The sequence below is a fragment of the Temnothorax nylanderi genome, unplaced genomic scaffold (genome assembly GCF_030848795.1).
Source record: "Temnothorax nylanderi isolate EJ_2023f unplaced genomic scaffold, tnyl_v1.0 TNYL_tig0002_pilon, whole genome shotgun sequence".
Lineage (NCBI taxonomy): Eukaryota > Metazoa > Arthropoda > Insecta > Hymenoptera > Formicidae > Temnothorax > Temnothorax nylanderi.
Window position 1 is genome coordinate 2,168,371 of NW_027249064.1, and position 16,803 is coordinate 2,185,173.

Here is a 16,803-nt window from a genome sequence, read left to right on the forward strand (position 1 = left end):
CATGAAATGTATAACTGGATGGTATAATAAACATTGTTTGAGAAATAATTTAATATGCTTCCATATTTTACTCATCTACCTCACTCAGTATATTTTAAGATTTGAAATAAATGTGTTTTTAAATATAGAAAATTATTTATTAATAAAATATTTATTTAACCATTTGAAGATAAATATTTTATTCGCGTATCATATTATCGATGGTTAACTTCCCATACCCACAGTTGAAACTTACTACAGCTTAGAGAAGACTTCGGTAGAGGGCAATACGTAGTTCGTTATGCGGTTTACTGTACCTTATACTAATAAAAGAAAAATATTGTATTGTAGCTTCTACGGGGATGATTGATTTATAGTCATTTAGGCTTGCAAACCTACAAATCTAAATACACTAGACATTCACATACGCCCACATAGGCCACATATACATATTTTTGAATGGAATAAACAACCCACAAAAAGTCGAAACAAAATATAAAATCTAATGTAAGAAAAACAATAATAATAAAACAAGAAAATAAAAAAAAGAATAAAAATAAAAAGAGATAAAAATTAGCTGATAACACATTAAAATATGTCCCAAATATGAATATAATGATATAAAATAAATGAACAAAGTAAAATGTGTAAGATTTTTGGATAATAATGATAAGACAAATAGAAAAAGAAAGATAAAAACCTGATTAAATATGCAATTTTAATATTTCATGTGTCAAATGTATCGAATAAAGCACAATTAGTTAATAAACATTGTGTTACTATTGTATTGTAAACGCGTATACTGCCGTATACAAAGGTATTGCTGAAAAAAACGACTATATACCGACTGAATCAAAATCAGGAAGATGTGCCAGAGAGACAAGAACAACTATATAGAAGGAATATGCAGCGAAATTGAAGACCACTACCAAAGAAATAAAACCAAAGATTCTATTCAATAAAATCAAGCAAATAACCCGAGACTTCAAACCGCAGACATCAGCCATACACGACGAACAAGAACAAGTCTTGACGGAGAATACCAAAATTCTGAAAAGGTGACGAGAGTACTGCCAATCCCTCTTTGAGGAGCAGTTAGAAGAACACCCATAAATTACTCATAAATTTGCTTGACGTATTACAGAAAACTTTAGAAAGCTACCTCGTAACTTTGACGAGAAACTGTTCGGTTCTTTTTTCGTAAACGGCACTCAATTATAACGTATACAGCGATCATACTTCCAGTGCCAACGTAATAACTCTGAGCGGCATTATATACTACAATTATCGCAATTATCCCGTTTGTTACACGATTCCGGTACATTAACGAGATCACACCCATTGCCTGTGGTCCAGCCTCTCGGGGTCTCTCGAGGCTCCTCGGGAGCGTGATAAGAAACGCGCCTTTCGTAGCCGGCATCCGGTGAGAACAAACCTCCCAGCCTCACCTCCGCTCTTTTCACGGTCCTCGAGGTCGCGGGGGACTTTCTTGCCAGGCCACGAATATCGTCGGCTCGTGTACGCCGGCATGTTTTGCTCTTTAGGAATCATTAGCTCCGGCTTTCGTGGCTAATTCAAATTGCAATTTCTGCGTCGCGGAGCCGTCGGCCGGCCTCCATTCCTCCTCATCAAAATACCGTGGCGCACACGCCGCACAGCGCGCAGGATCTACCGGGCTTGCAAAAAGCAGAATTAACTTTTACTACGTGAAAAAGCGCGACCGCTCGTTTTACGCGGCCCGGGGAGCTCGGCGGCTGATTTCTTTTCTTCACGCTCGCACGGCGATAGTGTCAAAAAGGATGAAACGCGTTTTTCCGTTAGTAGGAGGCTTCCCTTTCGGAAGGCGTCCGATTTTCAATAAGATAATTTATGTTTTCTAGAAATAACAATTAGTAGTCAGCGTTCGCTAAAGCGAAAGCGTCTCGACTATTTTGACGTTGATCATATTAGGATTCTTTTATTCTTTGCAAAAAAAACTGAACAAGTGTCTTATCTGTAACGTAAATGATACGAACGTTTTGTTTCTATTTAAACAAAAATATTTTTCAAATATTATTACTGCATGTAATTTAATATTGAGTTATTAAATTAATATAATTAACGTATCCAATATTAATATAATTAAATATTTACCGCATATGTTGTTTATATTATTATGTACATTACCATGTATGAATTCTGCACATTAACGTAAAATATTTTGATTCACATATAATTATTATTAGATTTACTTTTTCATGTTATTTTTGTATCATTACTGAATGCCGTTACATTTTTATCAAGTAAGTCATTAATAGTATTAATCATTAAAATCATTATTTGAAAAATTAAAAGAAATAAGCAATTTTAAATTAGAATATTTGCAAAAAGTGCATTTATTCGCAAGCAGCTTGATAGTATAGGGTACCACTTCTCCGCGGTGCACTCCGTCAGGGATTCTTTTGTCCGAAGGAATAGATTTAACCACATTCATTCGATTTTAATTTATTTATTGCAACGAATGGGTTGTGCGCGCGTTCTCATATCCAGTAGAAACTCCGTGGGGATTGGCTGCCACAGATTCATTAGTCAAATGGACCGGTACAAGAGAAATTAATAGGATATGTCCTGCATCCAATTAGGGCGTCGGAGTTTGACCGAAGGGGGTGGATTCTTAATTGCTTTTCGAGGAATGATATACCGCCAGCCTTTTCGGAAGCTCGAATGATGATAAATTAGGGTGAAATATACGAAACTGTGTCTCGGAACATAAATCTTGGAGGGTTTTGTATACGCTCTCATTAGTATTGTATTATTTTGCATCGAGAAAAAGCCCGAAGTCCAATATTACCGCGCAAAGCCGCCTGCGGTGAGTTAAAAACAAATTGCGCGATCAAGTCTAATTTTAAAGAGAAATACTAATTATCAATCTTTCTTAATTATAAGAAAAACTCGTTACACCGAGACGGCAAAGATATTATTAAAAAATGCTTTCTCCTTCAGGAGAACTCGAAATATTTCGTTCGACTATGATTTCCATAATTTACGATCTTTAAAACGCTTTAATAACGCGCTTCACCGTTACCTATTATTATTTTTATGATATCTACGTGCGACACATATCGCCAAAAGCGCGTTGCCCCTTGCAATGTGGAATAACGACCGTTCCCAGGGTAGTGTAATCAAAATTTCGAGAAAAATAACGAATAAACGCGAGTCGTTACTGCGGGTCATTCGCGTGATCGGCTTAATTGCACGACGCGATGATACACGAGCGACTTCTCGTGTTGATAATGAATCGCACGGTGCGAGCGCGAATGCGCGTGGGATCCAATCTCCGGGACGAGGGACACGTGGTTAGGCATCGTCTCGCGAGTGCATCCGGAGAGAGTCGAGCTCGAACGAGTTAGAAAACGCGCGATCCACGTGTGCAGAGCGTGCCACGCGTGACTGCAGCTGCATCGGTGGTGGGAGGACACGAGAGTCGAGCAGAGGAGGAGGAAAGGGTCAGTTGTTTCTACTGGATATGAGAACGCGCGCACAACCCACATTCCTGTCAATAAATAAATTAAAATCGAATGAATGTGGTTAAATCGATTAAACGAGTCGTGTTATAAAAATTATATTTAGACCTATACTCCGAATTATGTTAGGAACACTGCGGTATATTTTTATTATTACATTACGAAATGTAGTTATGACTTTTTCATAATTTTAAGCGATCATGTAAAAATAAATTGCAACGAAGAAATTTATAACGGTGTAGCTATCGCAATTAAGATTCTTCCGACAATCGAGTACCACGATTTCAAAACTGAAAAAAAGCGGAGCGCTGTAATTACCTCCAAAATTACGAAAAAATAACGGTTGCCCAGCTTAGATCGTAAAATTGAGCTAACGAGAAGCGCAGCAAAAGAGCATTCATCACACGCTATAAAAAAGGGGGACCTAAATGTGGGTAAATGCGACGGATGCAGGTTGTTATGCGTTTAATTTTCGGCCACACACGAATAGGCTTGTGCTTTAAAAAAAATATTAGGTGAGGGAAGTAGATAAAAGAACGTTCAAATTTCAAGTTAACAATGATAATTTAAAGGCAACGATGCGTAGATCTATGACGCGTTAAAGAATTCAGCCGATTTGATAGATATTTGCAAACTTGCAATCAATATATCATATGTATTATATGTATATAGGTATAATATCATTTACTTCTGCATTATGTTTAATAAGATATAGCTATCGTCGAGGATTACAAACGTCGAGGATTACAAACATAAATAAAAACCAATGTACTCAGAATATATCCTTCAATTCTTGTGGACGTACACTTACACGTTTTTTTAGAATTTTTTTTTGAAAACAAATCCTTTTAAAAACAAATATAATTAAATGTCCAGGAAATCTCGATACCCACCTGCCATGATTGTATAAAGACGTAAAGGGCGTTTATCTTTAAGTAAACGCTATATTTTGATGAAACATATGCCATTTAACAGATTAGATAAATATGTGGAAATTCTTAGTGTGAGTGAAAAGAACATAGAAAAGAAAAACTAATATAAGAAGTAAAATCTGCAATGCAAGCGGCTATTAATGAGTCCGCTAGCGCGTCTTTGGAAAATATATAAAATCCTATGATTTACGGAACAAATTTCTATAAGTCTTGATTAAAATCAATTTCTATAAAACGCGAAAGTTACACCTTTCTTTACTTCAGATTATCAAATTATGAAAAGATTAGATTGTTATTGAATTACATTAAAAAATGTATAGTGTGCATGTTATTTAAACATGTACATGTTATTTAACATGTTTAACCACATTAAATTAAAAGTTAATACGTTTAATCGTATTAAATGACGTAATTTAAAACGGCAAGAAATGTGTAAGAAGAGTTTTAACTAAATAACACACCAAGGATTTGCAGTGCGAAATTAGCATGTCATGCCAACTTCACAGATCCTAAAGTTGGATGTAAAGTTAGCATCCCATTTTTTAATTGCATTTTTTATAGTGTTCGCCGGAACTCTTTTTATAAACATAAAAATACACCTATACTCTTCAAAAAGAAGCTAGAACTCTAATCGAGAAGTATGTGAATTTCCGCAAAATGTGACTCTAGCTTCACACACATCACCAAAGGTGTTGCTGAAAGAAACAACTACCGACTGAATCAAAATAGTTAGTGATGATCGTGAAAAAGAAATTAGTTGAAAAGAAATTTGCTTGACGTATTACAGAAAACTTTAGAAAGCTACCAAGCATTTAAAATAAAATATTTGTTAAAAAGACGATTTGAGAATTTAACACGTGCAATCAATTTTTAAAAATATTAATTACACTGCTTTAACATGGATGTATTTGTATGTTACAAATCAACGGAGTGTTACAACTCCGCTGCTGCGCATCGACTGGTGAATCATTTTTTTGACACCGTAAAAACTTGACTTCGTGATTGCATCGCATGGAAAACACGATTATATAATAACCTGCCTAAAGATAAGCAGGTATAATTAATTCAATTTTTAATACATGCACACACATGATAAGAGATAAAGTCGCATCCTGCACAGAATTTTTAAGTTAATCATAATACATATTATAGAAAGGTGTGTACAACAAACAAGGAGGTTCGATGATTTGTGCCTGTACGAAGAGAGGAATGCCGTACACTTATTTTCTTCGCGAGAAGTTTCTTTCGCGCGCGTAATTCGCGCACTGTAATTATCCGTTCTAATTCCGAGATAATCGCTTTCTTTTCTCTTAAGCAAAAGCCCTCGAGGCGTAGTTTACCCGCATTCCGTTAAATCGTGCACGGCGCCGATTAAATACGTAGACACTATAATTGAGACATACGTATTTGCAGGAATTTGGGCAAACCGATCATTACCGTCTGCCAAATGCATTTATAATAGTGCCGTTTTAATTATCGCGCGCAAGATCGAAGGTAGTGCCACCGATTTATCATCCACAGGGCAAAGCTTGCCCGGCGCGATAAACGTTTTCTTCGAAAGACTTTATTTACGATCGAGCGAATAAGTGAGACGCGACGTTCGACATAAAATCTTTTTTCGCATGCTCACAGCATTGAAGATCGAACTCGGCGGCGTTGCACTAATGTTAAACCTTGAATAATATTGCAGGCGAATCAACTCGTGCCTGAGAATTTTAGACAAAATCGTTGTTTTTTTTTATTTTTCACTTACGCATTCTCATACTACTCAATCGTCAAGCGCGTTAATTTTTAAATTGGAAATGGATAAACAATTAAGCATATGCTATTAAATATTATTTATAAATATTAATTTATTTATATTATTTATTTATTTTAATTCAATATATATTATGTATCGTTATAATGGCTCTTACAACATGCGTGGTCTCATCGAGGTCAGAAAAACAGATGGCACCTATACACAAATACAGAATACAAAACCAGGCTATCAAAACAATTACAAGACCTAAAGAAAAAAGACATCGCTCAAATGAATGAAAACCAACTGTGGGAAAACATAAAATTAAAGATCAAAAACGCCACCGGAAAAACAGACAAAGGTCAGAAACCACAAAAGAGAGAACCTTGGATTAAAGAGGAGACGTGGGATGCTATCGAACAAAGAAGGAAATTAAAACAAAAGGACCTGAACAGCGAAGAGAAACGTCAAGACTATCACCAACAATGCACACGCATCAGAAGGATGTGCCAGAGAGACAAGAACAACTACAATATATAGAAGAATAGAAGGAATATGCAGCGAAATTGAAAACCACTACCAAAGAAATTAAACCAAAGATTCTATTCAATAAAAATAGAATGTTTTTCACAACAAGGTACTTTCATAAAAATCGCGGAATGTAAATAATTGAAAATTCTGTGAAGAAAATAATTAAAAAGTCTCCTGGATTTAGTTACATCAAACCAACTATTCTATTTTTAGTGAATAAGGTAGCGTAACACTGGGGCTCTCCACAAGTTATCTTATGTGAAAATAATGCCCAAATTATGTGAATAGAAATAGTTGCAAAAGTAATAGAAAAAGAAGTCATAACAATGAATTTAAGTATATATTCACGGAAAAAAATTAGAACTGAAAGAGAAGACATTTTCTATCGAGGCAAACTTGTGGCTTGAGTTATATGAAAAATAAATCGCATCAATGTCACTATCGCGATAGGTGGATAATAATAAATAATTTAACTATTAGATGAATGATGTGGGAAGATACACTTTTGTCTCGCTGGCGGCGAGACAAAAGTGTATCTTTTTTTTCTTCGGTAGCCTTATGCCACACGAACGGTAACACACCCGTGGCACCCGTATCGCATGTCTCATCACATTTATACCTACACCTTGCACCTCCGCTTCGTCGTCGGCGCGCCTTTGACGCGCGCCGACTTGCGTTTTGTTTCACTCGCGCGTTACATGAATTCCGTATAAAAATGCGCGTAAAACTCGTTAATAAAAAATCGTGAATATTACGCACTCGCATCGTACGATAGCATTTTACACACATTAGGGCCTTATGCTTAGGAGTGAGAATTAAATCTTTACGCGAGGAAATTAAAGAAGAGAGATCTAATCTCTATCTTTAGCGAATTAAATGGATTATGATTTATCGTTGCGCGCTCGGGTCGGCAGGATTCGCGTTATATATCGGCAATCTACGGAGAGGAGTGCGTAAACGGTTACGCCGTGTGGTTACGTATAGAAACAATAATTCGAAAATGCGCCATATATTTTCTGAGGGGTTAATTACAACGAGGTAGAGCCAGACAAAGTCGTAAGGGATTACGAAATAATTACCCAGTGCGCGGTTTTCGCTCGAGGTTTGCTGATTGTAGGCTGGAAGATAAATGAGCCAATTATGAAATCGACGAAATTTCACACCGCGGACGAAAATTCATTAGGGAGGTTCGTGGGCATAAATAAATCCATACGCGCCCCTCCACGCCCACAGTCTCACGAACAAAGGCAGGTGTCGGCGATTCTCGGAGGTTTAGAACAGGAGATCATTGAGCGAGATTTTGAAGTTCAAGAGTCCCCTACAAGCTACAAGAAGAAAAGTGGTTTCCTTCGTCCACACAGAATGCTGAGAATTCATGTGGATCGAGATTCCCGGTTTCCATGACACCGGTTACTCGGTGAGAACAGAAGGAACAACTGGTACTCAGATAACGAAGGGCTGGAAAACAAGGATGTACCCGATAAGAAGAACACTCGCAACAAATTCAGGAAAATTTTAACGAGATTCAAACAATACAGAAAAACATGGAATATATTATTCACCGTTATAAAGCCTTGCAAAATAACAGTTAAAAAAGAACCGTGCGTCGCTTTCTATGTTTTGTTTTCTTTTTTTTTTCGTAGAGCTTCATGAGCAGTATCCTCGTAAATTCATCTTATAAACCCTCAGCAACGTCTCTTCTCGCTGAGTCGGAGACTTCTTAGAGGCCGTTGGGACTCATTTATTATTCAGATTTATAGCCAGACTCGAACTGACTCCCACAGATCGGCAGGTCTTTGCGACTCTGCGAGTTTGCCGCGAATCCTTGAAGACCCTCGGAAATTCGATGTTTTGCATACGACACGATCTTCGTTCGATTTAAAACTCGCGTATAATAAGAAGTTTCAACCAGCATTGACTGTACATCTTTTGACGAAGTGCACCTGTCAATTTCGTTAATATTTGACTGATGCACATAACAAACGTGACGCATTTCGCGATTGTCAATCATCTCATTTCTAAGAGAATCTTATTCGATAATACCGATGGGGTCTAGTACGTTCGATGTGCGCGCCGAATTATTATTTGACAATTACTGGAATCGCATCGTATACGAGGGATACGAGGAGAGAATAATTAAACACCGAGCTGGAATTCCAGTGGAGTCTCTGTGAGCGGAAAGGACGTAGACGTCCGGAGCGGACGGAATAAAAGGAGAGACGGCGCAGAACGTTGGAAGGACAGGAGCAAAGCGGCGAACGGATGGACAGACGGACACGCTGCAGACAGTATCGGATTGATCTCAGCGAGTGAACCCAATTACCCACCGAAGGGCCAGATTTATTGTCTGAACGGGGAACTGACTGAGGGTCCCTGATGCCCATGATGGTGGCAGCCACTCTTTACGATGGCCCTGGGCCCGCAACGAGAGCGAAGATCGAGGCGGCGCAGGCCGCAAGGTGTCGTGTGGCTTTACTCACCCAATTATCAGAGCGCTGAAAACGACCTTAACTATAGATGCTCCTGAAGAAGTCCTCGGTGCAAACTGCGGAATGGATTCGATCGAATCTACGGGTTTGTGTTCGTTCGCTGATCATAAACAATATATAATTGGCATGATATATAGATCGCAACCGCCTTTATCTGCACGGTCTTTGCTCATGATCGACACCGATAGCATGCCTCATCAATCAGAAGAAACGTAGAATTTTCTGAATTTTTCTAATGGCCGAGGATTGATTGCATTTCACGTTATTCAATAATATAATTGCGACAGTTTATAAATTAAATATATTTAAATGTTATCAATAATTCGAGCGAATCGAAAATCGAACTATTAAAGTTTTTGACTAATCATGTACGCCTCTGTATTAGAAAAGCATTGATAATCCCGGTTATCAATATTATAATAGATCCTTCGCAATACCCGAAAGCTTGATTCTACTTAAAGTCTATCTAGCAGCTAATTGGAATCTCGCCATTTAGAATACTTCGTCTTCCTTTCGCAACTCTCTGCCGAAACTCGCTGCTGCCATTGGCTAGACCTCATCCCGGAGATATGTAAATCCTCGACAAAAGGGTACGCGAGCGAGGATATCTACCTTCAGATGGCTGCAGGTGCCTGTCACCGGAGGCAGACATACTTTAGTTGTGAGCCAAAAAGTGGAAGGATGCGTGCTCTTTGCAAGTCGCCGCCGCCATGCTATCCCGGATGCACCGCCGCGATGCTAACTGACACCTCACAGGGCACTGATCGAAGTATTTATTGTCCTTCCGCAAAGCATTCCGATTGCTTCGCTTTTATGCGTGTAATGATACGATTTTGCATGCCAGTTTATCTATTTACGATCTCTTGCGTTGCTACCTACCTCGCGTGCTCTCCTTTCTGTTCGGTAATTGTAGCGATGTGCATTGTCTCATATTTGATATTGACTGAAACGAAAACTCGAAGAAAGTTTTAAAAAACTGATAAAAAATATTAAATAATCGCGAGATATAACTTAGACAATGATTTAAAGTACCTATTATTACTATCATTCGTCAAGATGATGTTCTCGGACGAAGCGCGAGTAAAAAAAATACCAAAAATCCCATTTTAACGCAATTAAGCTAAATGTTTCGTTTCGAGACAGATGAAAGTAAATATCAAGTTGATAACGATCTCGGCGATATAAATCGACCGTGACAATTTGATCGTTGGAGCAAGATCTCGAATCGGTTCCCACTGCTTTAAATTAACTCGAAGAAATCACCGCAGAGACGGGCGCGTAAATCGTAACATTCCTAGATGGCAAGATAGCTTTACATCTGCCGGCCGTCGGGATAATTTGGACGCGGTTGAAGATTGATCGAAAATCGCATTCGACTTAAATGCGCGGGGCATTGCCTAATTAAGCGAGGAGGAATACGGCCTTTATTCCCGTTTTACGTCTCGAATTAAGTTCGATCTCGGTAATAAAAAAATACACAAATCTCGTGCAATCGTGCATCGAGGGGAGCTCGCACGCCCCAGTGGCCCGTCGCGTCGCCGGAAACTAACGAGTCGTAAAGATTATACCTTTTGGTCTTTGCCGAGACGAATTACCGATTTCGTGCGACGTGCGCGTTCGCAAATTAAATTTTCACGTGACGCCGGTCGGTCGACGATCATTAAAAGTAAATTTGCCAAGAATCGGCGCTCCGTCAAAAAGCACCTGACGAACCGTAATGGCGTGTGCCGGGGTACACTCCTCTGCGAGGAAAAAAAGGCCCCGGGGGCCCCAGCAAAAAAGTAGCCGGCAGGCGAGAACCTTGCGCCCGCGCGCCCATGCAACATGGTACGGAAATTTGCATTTTTATGTGACGAAGGCTGCTCTTTCGCTGCTCGTCGAAATTGCCGGCTCCTCGTCCCCGCGACTCTCGGAAGTGCTACGAGCCCGCCGTTTTTCGCCGGTCGTACGAAAAACTCGCACGGTCATTTTAAATTCATTAGGCGATTCTGGACGTGACTCGGGCAACACAAAGCAGGCATGACGTAGCGCGAGGAGAAAGACGATTTACCGCCGTTTTCAAGCCTCCTTATGCGAGAGAATCCGTGCAGCAATTCTCTTTCAACTGGATCTTGTGCGCCTTTCGCAAGCAAGCAACTCGATCGATTCTTTATTCAGTCTATCAATTGAAACGAATGTCCATTGTGGTTTTTTAAATAGCGCCAAGATAATGAAATGTTATTGAACTTTGATTAAGTGATCGAGACGGGTCCCCAACGAGTTCATATAATTTGGATCTAAGACAAATAAATTCGTGCCGAATCGATCGTAATGGAAAAAATTTAGTTAATAGTATTGCTCTCTTAGAAATGACTCACCAGCCGACGCGCAGCAGCGGAGTGTAGTAGGTACTGCATTACTCTATAACATACAAATAGGTACATCCACATTAAAACAATATAATCAATATTTTAAAAAATAATGATGGCACGCGTTAAATTTTCAAATCGTCTTTTTAACAAGTATTTTACTTCAAATGCTAATATGAAAAATAATCGCGATCGCTGCTAATTGGTGTATATTTCCATTAATTTGTACGCATAATTAATCTGTAGAAAATTCCATCGCGGTATTACGATCGAGCGAATAAGTGAGACGCGACGTTCGACATAAAATCTTTTTTCGCATGCTCGCAGCGTTGGAGATCGAACTCGGCGGCGTACGTTGCACTAATGTTAAACCTTGAATAATATTGCAGGCGAATCAACTCGTGCCTGAGAATTTTAGACAAAATCCATTACGCCAGAGCAAATAATACTCACCTCCCGGTTGCTCCGCTGTCGCCCGATGCATCTCAGGCCTCCGCCTCCTCTCTTCGGTCGGCTCGGTCCTTCTCCGTTCTCGCAACTCCGTCGGCGCGGCGCACTCACTCACGACGTTCACGCGTGAAAATATCGATCACGATCGCGCGACACTTCGTACGGCACTCCCGGTGTTAGTTTCGCGATGCGGCACACACTTATTTGTTACACGGTAGCGGAAGAATAACGCGGACAATCGAACGAAGACGCGATCCGCTCGACACCCGTGACGGATATGTCTCGCAAATAGAGTATAGACGCGACGAATGAATCTAATATGGCGGAGAGAATTCGTGAATCGCGCGCGACCAACTTCACTCGCCAGGAGCATAGCCAACATAGTGAAAGGAAACAAGGTGGTTGATATTTCATGTGTCGTACGACAGGCGTACTGATTGGCTATAAAATAGAGGATTTCTAGAAACTCGAGAACTACTTTATCCGGCAGCCAATTAACGTGTTTAAAAAATTTGTCGTACGGCACATGAAATATCAGCCTATATGACGTCGAGATTACTTTTACGTATTATGATGTAAGCGACGCTGACGTAAGGATAAATGTATGAATTAAAGTCGATGAAAAATATCCGCGGAACGTGCCAACCGAAAATTAATACGATTGTTGCTTTACTGCATATAAGGCGATTTTGGTTAACTGAATCTTACGACGTTAATAGAGACCGTGCTCGCTGATTAAACGCGTCACGGCGTCACTCGATTTAGGATCCGCTCGTATTCTTTATATCAGTGTTCCGAAAACGATAGCAATTTCATTCAATTCTGACACCACGCGACACGACGCGACGTCAAGTTGAGAAAAGCGAGACCGATCGTTCGAAAGAATATAATCGAAAGTCACTATTATCGAATGCGACATACCTCGGCATCCGTATCAATTCCGCGAAGTACATGTATTAAACAAACATTCGATTATATTCGATATACCTATCACAGTTTTCCGTAATCCGAACCGCCGGACTCCGGAGATCGGAGCCCGACGATACGTCGTATATAGCGGCGCCGGCGGCGCCGCGTCAACATGAGTAGTGGGAATGGAGTGGGGGTAGAGTAACTTTAGGCACGGTGCGCAGCGGAATTTCTAGTCACCTTACGTCCTACCCCCACTCCTACCACTCATGTTTCCGAGAAGCCGTTAGACGCGGCGCCCGCGCTTCGCGGCATAACTCTGATTTCGTCGCTGTCCGGCAGGAACGATTATCGCGAGGTTGCTACACTTGCTACTCTTAAAAGGCTATTCGCACACAAAATTCATAGCTCAGCATAAACGTAGCATAAGGCCACTAAAACCAATAAGCATCCAGCATAAAGTCGCCATATTAATTTACATAAAGATGCTCATTGGTCCAGCGGTCTTATGCTATGCTTATGCAGCCTATGCGATTTTGTGTTGGCGATAGCCCTTACTCACGCTTTCGTACGCTTTCTACACGTTGAACAACGAATATGATCACGTCGAGATTACTTTTACGTATTGCAATGTGATATAAAAGAAATAAATACAAATTAAAATCAAAGATAAATATCCGCAGAACGTGATATCGTAAAATAATACTATATTGTTGCTTTGCCAATCGTTTGCGCGATAGATCTTGGTTAAGTTAATCTTGCGAGACACACATTTTACTAACGAAGCGCTAATTTATGAACATTGTGTCTATCCTGAATCTCCACGATTGCTAAATATCAAAATACGATTTATAACGTTGCTAAAAAACGAGAATAGTTCCTGTACTTATTAATTAAACGCGTCGTGGTGTTACTCAATTTACGATCCGACCGTCCTTTACTCCTGGTTTCCATATGTGTCTCCATAGATTGCACCAATCAAATGCGTGCTTTTTTCAAACGCGCCCGTTTGACGCGCAATTATAACGCGCGGCAACGCGTGCATGGAAACCAGGGGGTAAGGCGTTCCGAAAATGATAACGGCAACTTCACTCTTACGCGGTACGGATGCGACTACGCGTCCGCGAGTCAAGTTGGCTGAGGAAAGTGCAACTGATCGTCCGAAAGAATATAATCGAGATTAAATATTACTGAATATAAGAACCATTCGCGTGTTTGTCTACACAAATGTGCACTTGTGTGCCTGCCCGCATATGTATATATCTGTGGGTATGAATGTCCGTACGTGTAGCATTCTCGCGATAGATATGCCTGCCGAGTGAAATTGGCCGCGCGATTTACGAATTCTCTCCGCCATATTACGATTCGATCGTCGCGTCTACTTGCGACTCTTGCGAGACGTATCCGTCACGGGTGTCGAGCCAGTCGCATCTTCGTTCGATTGTCCGCGTTATTCTTTCGCTACCGTGTAACAAAGTGCGTGCCGCGTCGCGAAATTAACACCGGGAGTGCCGTACGAAGTGTCGCGTGATCGTGGCCGATGATATTTTCACTCGTGAACGTCGTAAGTGAGTGCGCCGACGGAGATGCGACAACGGAGAAGGACCGAGGGGAGGAGGAGGAGGCCTGGGAGGCATCGGGTGACGGCGGAGCAACCGTGAGGTGAGTATTATTTGCTCTGGCGTAATGGATTTTGTCTAAAATTCTCAGGCACGAGTTGATTCGCCTGCAATATTATTCAAGGTTTAACATTAGTGCAACGTACGCCGCCGAGTTCGATCTCCAACGCTGTGAGCATGCGAAAAAAGATTTTATGTCGAACGTCGCGTCTCACTTATTCGAGTTAAGTATTCGCTCGATCGTAATACCGCGATGGATTTTCTACAGATTAATATTATGCGTACAAATTAAAATAGAAATATACACCAATTAGCAGCGATCGCGATTATTTTTCATATTAGCATTTGAAGTAAAATACTTGTTAAAAAGACGATTTGAAAATTCAACGCGTGCAATCATTATTGTTTAAAATATTGATTATACTGTTTTAACGTGGATCTATTTGTATGTTACAGGTCAAGTTACAACTCCGCTGCTGCGCATCGGCTGGTGAGTCATTTTTTTTTTCTTTTAATTTTGAGACAATGGGTTTGTGAAAAATATTACGGATAAGGTGTACGAGAGACGAGGAGATATTAGTCAAAAGAATGACGAGGAATAAAAATCTTTTTTTTAATGATTTTATTAGCACACCAAAACTTTTATTTAAAATGATATACAATGTAGCAGTAAAATACAGGGTATTCAACACCTACAAAAAAATTACGGAAAACAATTCCTTTCGGTCTGCGTGCTCGAAAAAAGTAATTTTTTAATATTGAACAGTTATCTTTCTCTTTTCCTTTCTTCTCTCGTCCTCTCGTCCGTTTTCCCGTAAGTATTCTGTGATAGTTTCACAGTGTGCTACGCAGGCGTTTGCCGATATTCATAAACGCTCGTCCATCTCATGACGCATTCGTAACGAGTTGAATTATAAACAAAGATCCTTCCGGGTATACGCCTTCTTCATGTATCTCGTTGTATCTACCCGCGCGTGAAACTCGCCGGATATTTCCCGACGTCTGATCGCGCCGTTACGTGAATCCTACCTTGTAGGGTTAGAAGGGAGGGCGAGATAGCGGTACGGGTGTGAGAAGGATTACAACAGATCCTGGCTTCGGGATGACCTGTGACCCGCGCGGTAACTCACCGCCCACGTTGCACCTGCCTCGGCGCTATCGTACTGCTTTATTGGTTTATCTCGCCTTCGAGAGGGGTGTATGAACTCCGAGACTTACATGAACTCCGACCCATGGGTCTCCCGCGCTCACACCTGGGCGTTAGCAACATTGCCAATTCAAGGGAGAGAGATCTGAATTTTGATAAAATTAAATAAGATCATCCTGTGCTATTAAAATGATATCCCTGAATGTATAATGTACGAATTTAGTGTTCTTTATATTATGTTAAAAGTATTTTTATACCTCAGAATAAACGCGCGGATAAAACGTGAATGAATATGAATGAGAATAAAACAAGAATCTCTTGGAATTCTGCTAGTCATTTAAAAAGTTGTTGAAACTTACAATTAGAGAAATTACTATATTGCTTAATTAGAAGACCGACTGTACTTTAAATATGCTAAATTATTCTGCTACATAGTTTAAGTTTGTTATCTTTTTTTCTCTACATTGCATTGAAATTGAAAATAATTACGACATTATTTTATTTTATGTATATCATGTCATTTACTATAAAACAAAGTACTTTACAATGTTGCATAAATACGTTGCTCGTTTATTGGTTGTCGTATTTAAACGATCGATATTTTTCAAGATGCTAAAATGCAAATTTGATGAAAGAAAGCAATTTAAAAATCTAATTGCGAATCTTTTCAACACCTTAAAAATGCATCATGAGATAAAAGAGCCCTCGATTCTACCAAGGTGTCGAACTTCTGCAATCTAAAGAGGAGAAGCTATCGCATTGGTATGCAAAACATTTAATTCCAGCGGGCATTTAGGAAATTATACAGTCGCCGTAGAAATTACCGAGTCCTGCGGTATCTTGGATTAAATGTCGCATTCGTGATAAAATTATGCTAATTTATTCGGCTACAATGTTAAATTCACCGCTATTATCCCTTTTCTTGCTTCTCGTGGACCTGAAAATTACATGCGTTTAGGACATTTTTAGGTGAAGATCCTTTAGCGTTGTTCTTCTTCTTGTGAAAGGGTTACTTATTAACAGCAATAGATTGTTGCATACCTATACATGTAATTATCCTCGTGCATTATACACTCGATCTCATTATACGGAAGTATTCATTTAGATATTTTTATAAACGATATAATTGAATTTTTTAATCTTATACGTATCATG

At 39.7% G+C, this 16,803-nt stretch overlaps 2 long non-coding RNA genes across 2 annotated transcripts in view; one reads left to right on the top strand and one right to left on the bottom strand.

Moving 5' to 3' along the window:
* LOC139767939 (uncharacterized) overlaps window positions 1–12,365 on the bottom strand; it is a 92,910-nt gene extending 80,545 nt beyond the window's left edge. The window contains exons 1-2 of the long non-coding RNA XR_011717248.1: window positions 11,977–12,365; window positions 11,533–11,575 (exon numbers count right to left, since the gene is read on the bottom strand). This is a non-coding gene — a long non-coding RNA (uncharacterized lncRNA). The remainder of the gene's footprint in view (window positions 1–11,532; window positions 11,576–11,976) is intronic.
* LOC139768963 (uncharacterized) overlaps window positions 1–16,803 on the top strand; it is a 510,605-nt gene that overhangs the window by 369,541 nt on the left and 124,261 nt on the right. The window contains exon 7 of the long non-coding RNA XR_011717463.1: window positions 14,958–14,991. This is a non-coding gene — a long non-coding RNA (uncharacterized lncRNA). The remainder of the gene's footprint in view (window positions 1–14,957; window positions 14,992–16,803) is intronic.